The following is a 5,659-nucleotide window of genomic DNA, read 5'->3' as shown; positions in this document are numbered from 1 at the left end:
ATTTGCTATGAATCAATGGCTAATATTAAAATTTGGGGCCAAAGCACTAGATTAAGGATTTGGATTTAGAAAATTCATCAAGGAAGCAAGTTGCTACTGCCCATCTCTCCTTTGTTATGCTTAACTTTGATATCTTATCCCTGATTTTCTGGTCTGATGGAAAGAAAAAGAAAGGAAAACTTCAGTTGGCTCAAGATTCAAGGAGTTGACTTTGGAAAGCAAGTCATAGATGTGGAAATAGAACTGAATACAAAAAGAAAAATTAATTTCAGTTTTATTTAAGGAGAGAAAACCAGAAACAGTGTTTGATTGAGAGCTTCTCTACTATTCTTGCTCAACATTTTGGACAGTGTTTCTACATCAAAAGAATATTTCGCCAAGATGAAGAGTTTCACGTGAGAGAGCTAAATCCGGTTCATCCTATAGCTTCAGAGCTGACCAACATCATCTTTCTTTTTGGTCAATCATTGATTTCTGTTTGTATGTTTTATCTTTCTTTGTTTTAGTTTAGTGGTAAAAGCCATATATGTGAGACACTAAGAAAAAAACTATTGAAAGAAAAGGAAAAGAGAGGTACTTAAAGAGAAAAGCCAAGATGTATGCCTTATCTCTTTTTATTGTATTTTTGTTTTGTATCATGTACCTGTGAGGTATCCCTTGCTAAGTTGGGAGAGCACTTAATGTGTTGATAGTCTAGGGAGTGAACCTAGCCAAGTCAAGCTTAGGTAAAAGCTTGATTTGTCCCTGATAGGATTAGCTTGAATCCTTGGAAATTGGTGCATGTAATACTTGAAAAGATAGTGAAAATTCTACCATTGTTGTGGTGGAGACTAGATGTAGGTTGTATTGCACAAGGTAGTTGAACCAAGATACATAACTGTGTCATCTTTTTCTTTCCTGCTCTGATTCTATTTTCAAGTGTTATGAGACAAAATAAAATTGTCTTTTGCATAATTAATCTCGTAGTCTAAACAGAAGCCAGATTTTATTTTCTGGTTTGAGGATTAATTAATCAAGTTTAAAAGAAGGCCATAGATTTAACCCCCTTTCTCTATACCATCAAGAACTTTCAATTGGTATCAAAACTTGGAGAAAAGGTCCAATGGCTAACAACTTGGGTGCAAATATTGTGGCTTACACTCTTATTGAGGGTCAGTCAAATAGCATGCCTCATTTCTTCAATGGGAGGAACTACACTTACTGGAAGGAAAGGATGCGAATCTTTGTTCAATCCATTTACTACAATATATGGAAGATTATAGTGAATGGTCCTCAAGTTCCTACCAAGATAAGTGCAGAAGAAGTAGTGACTCTAAAAGAAGAAGGCGAATGGAGCAAAGAAGACAAGAAGAAGGTGGAGTTAAATATCAAAGCCATCAACATGATGCACTGTGTTATCAACTTCGAGGAATATCGGAAGGTATCTAGATGTAAAATGGAAAAAGTGATTTAGGATAAACTCCAAGTCACTCATGAAGGTACCAAACAAGTCAAAGAAACAAGAATAGATATGCTGCGAAAAGAAAATGAGATATTCTCCATGAAGAAAGGAGAAACCATTGATGAGATGTTCGAGAGATCTCGATTATCATAATGCTATAGGAATGACCCACACCGAACAAACACTTATGAGAAAGTGTTCTTAGGAGTCTTACAAAAGAGTAGGAAACAAAAGTAACCGTGGTAGCCGAGAGCAACAACTTGAGTCTATTATCATATGATGAGTTGAAAAGAAAATTTCTTGTATATAAAACTACATCACATCAGTCAAGACACAAAAGGAAAAGGAGTAGTTGCCATAAAATCAAAAGTTGAGTCATTGGATGATGATTCCAATGATAGTTTTTGCTAGAAGATTGAGAAAGCTATTAAGGAGCAAAGGCAAGAACAAAGGATCGAGTTCAATGAAGCAAAAAAGGAATCTGAGCAAAGTTATTTGTTATTATTGCAAGGAGGCATGTCACTTCAAGTTCAACTGCTCTAAGCTCAAAAAGGAGGACAATGCGAAGAAAGAAATGAAGAAAGTGCTTATGGTTTCATGAGAGGATCTAGATAACGATTTTAATGAGGATAAAGACTCTGAATATAACGCACAAGTCTGTCTAATGCCTGGTCATAATCAATTAGATGAGGTAAATTACTTTGACTTGTCCATTGAAGATTTACATATTATTATTGATGATCTCACTGAGCATTCTGGAAAATTGCTGAATAAATACAATAAATGCAAATTTGAAAAATGAAGTTTAAAAGTTGAAAATGATATCGTGAAAGAAAAAGTGAAAGAAACCGAAAGTTCCATTAAACTCGTTAAAGAAAACATATTTTTAAAATCTAAAATTGAAAATTTTAAAGGGAAATACTTGGTTAATTCTTCATCAGATCTCATTACAGAAAATGAAAGATTACTTGAAGTGATTAAAGGTATAAATAATGATTTAGCTCAATTTGCACAAAGTTTCAGCAACTTGAACAAATTGTTAGCTAATCAAAAACCATTATTTGAAAAATTTGATTTGGGTTATTTAACAAAACATGATGTAGTTTTTGAAAATTCAGTTACTAAAACCAAAGCATCAACCTCAAGAACAAAATCCTCTGATCTTTTGAAAATTCTGGTCTAGGTTACTTCACTAAAATTGATGCTAGTTTTAAAAAAACCATTTTTGATACAAATGCATTAACATCAAGGACCAAACCTTTGTAAAATATTTCTGGTTTGGGATACATAGCTAAAGATGGTGCAGTTGCTAAAACACATTTTATTAAAAGTAATGCATCAATCTCAAAAGTCAGAAAATTCAAAACCTATAATCACTTTCAAAATCATGCATACAGAAATCATTGTTTTACCTACAATAAACATGGTCATTCCTCTTCTCAATGCTTTATTGTCAAAAGAATAGTGAAAAACAAAACATATAATGTTGTTGGTGATTTTAATGCTTTTGGACAACTAAGATGGATTAACTTCAAAGGATCCAAATTAATTTGGATACCTAAGATCACTTAAGAATATGTACAGATTTGTCTAGCATCCAAGAGGAAGAAAGACATGTGGTACGTGGATAGTGGATGCTCTAGACATATGACGGAAAAGTGAACATTCTTTGTCAAACTCAACAAGTATGATGGAGGATTTGTGACTTTCGATGATGATGGTAAAGGAAAAACTATTGCAATTAAAAAAGTTGATAAAAATCTCTCTACTTTTATTGATGATATTTTATTGGTTGATGGATTGAATTACAATCTTTTGAGTATTAGCCAATTGTGTGATCTTGGTTATTTGGTAATTTTCAAAAGATTAGAATGCCTTGTGAATGAAAAATCGGACAAAGTGTTGTTTATGGCAAAAAATCTGATAATGTGTATGGTTTAACTTTAGATGAACTTAAGAGTCAAAATGTAGCATATTTTTATTTAAAAGACTCTGAAAAATGGCTATGGCATAAAAGATTGGGTCATGCTAGCATGTATCAAATCAACAAGCTAGTAAAAAGGGATTCAGTAAAGGCCTTCCTAAAATCAAGTTTGACAAAGACATCGCTTGTGATGCTTGTCAAATGAAAAAACAAACCAAGAGTTCTTTTAAATCTAAGGAAGACATTTCTACTAAAAGATTCCTTAAATTGCTACATATTGATCTCTTTGTTCCAACTAGAACTCAAAGTTTAGGTGGTAAACACTATAACTTTGTGATTGTGGATGATTATACTAGATTTGGTTGGGTTCTATTTCTTGCACATAAAAATGATGCATTTTCAGCTTTTGAAGTTTTTAGCAAAATAATTCAAAATGAAAAAGACTTAAAGATTACTTTTATCAGAAGTGATCATGGTAAAGAATGTTTTTTTGAATCCTTTTGTAATGAACTAAGAATTTCACATAACTTATCTTTCCCAAGAATATCCCAACAAAATGGAGTTGTGGAAAGAAGAAATAGAAGTCTTCAAGAAATGGCTAGGGTCATATTTTGTGAAAGTAAAGTTCCTAAATTTCTTTGGCTGAAGCCATGAATACGACATGCTACATCTTGAATAAAATTATCATAAGAAAGTTTTTGTAAAAAAACCCTTATGAGCTTTGGAAGGAAAATCCACCAAATCTGAATTACTTTTACATCTTTGGATTCAAATGTTTTGTTTTAACCACTAACGATAATTTAAAAAAAAAATTGATCTAAAGGCTTATGAAAGTATTTTTGTTGGTTACTTCATAACAAGCAAAGCCTATAAAGTGTATCATCAATATACTAGAATTATTGAGAAATCCATATATGTTACATTTTGTGATTCTAATGTTGTTCCTAGTTTTTTGGAAGATGGTGATGCAGGCAATCAAGTGAAAGACAACAAGAGTGGAGTCCAAGATAAAAAAAAATCTAAATCTGTGCACAATGTTCCTGATTCAGCTATTGTAGATAATTCTGTAGAAAATAATTTCATTTTATTTTCTGTAACAGCTGATATTCCTGGGAATACCAATACCAATGAACCAAACCTGTCCAAATATGTTCTTAAATCACCAAGACTCCGTGAATGGAGATTTCTAAAGAACTATCTACAAGAGTTCATCATAGGAAATCCTTCACAAGGTGTCACCACAAGATCCACTTCTAGAAGAGCAACGGAGAAAAATAATTTGGCCTTTGTTTTTTAAATTGAGCCTCAAAATATTAATGAAACTCTTGGTGATCCTTTTTGGGGGCAAATTTGGAAGAAGAGTTACAACAATTTGAAAAAAATCAAGTGTGGACACTTGTATCCGATCTAGTTGGAAGAAAGTGATCGGCACTAAGTAAATTTTTAGGAACAAATTGCGTAAAGACGGAAGCATAGCTAGGAACAAAGCAAGATTGGTGACTCAAGGATATGATCAAGAAGAAGGAATATATTTTGATGAAGCATTTGCAACAGTGGCCCGAATGGCAGCTATAAGGCTTCTCCTATTGTGATTTTAAATTCTTTCAATGGATGTGAAATATGAATTTTTGAATGGTATCTTTGATAGAGAAGTGTATGTGGCACAGCCTCTGGATTTTGAAAATAAAAAATTTCCAAACCATATTTTCAAGCTTTCAAAAGCACTTTATGATTTAAGACAAATTCCAAGAGTTTGGTATGAAAGACTTAGCTCTTTCCTTTTGAAAAATAGTTTTCAAAGAGGCACCACTAACACTACTCTCTTCATTAAAAATTCTAAAGACTTTTTCATCCTAGTACAAATTTATGTTGATGATATAATTTTTGGTTCAACCAATGAGTCTCTTTGTGTTGATTTTAGAACTCATGACTAGTGAATTTGACATAAGAATGATGGGTGAACTTAACTTTTTTTTGGGCTTCAAATAGAATTTTATACATCGAGAGAAGTATGCCAAGGAACTAGTTAAAAAATCCGGAATAGAGAATGCCAAACCCATAGGTACTCTAATGCATCCGAATTCATGGTTGAAAAAGGATGAAACTGAGAAAGATGTTGATAAAACTAACTAGGTATAGAGGAATGATAGATTCTCACATCCTCTAGACCTGACATTATGCAAAGTGTTGGAGTTTGTTCAAGATTTCAATCACAACCAAAAGAGTCACATCTTTCTGTTGTTAAAAGAATCATTAGATATGTTCATACCACATCCAACTTTGGTTTATGGTAT

Source organism: Arachis stenosperma, chromosome 6 (genome assembly GCF_014773155.1).
Source record: "Arachis stenosperma cultivar V10309 chromosome 6, arast.V10309.gnm1.PFL2, whole genome shotgun sequence".
In the NCBI taxonomy this organism is placed as follows: Eukaryota; Viridiplantae; Streptophyta; class Magnoliopsida; order Fabales; family Fabaceae; genus Arachis; species Arachis stenosperma.
The sequence above is the reverse complement of the archived record's forward strand: the minus strand, read 5'-3'. Positions refer to the sequence as shown.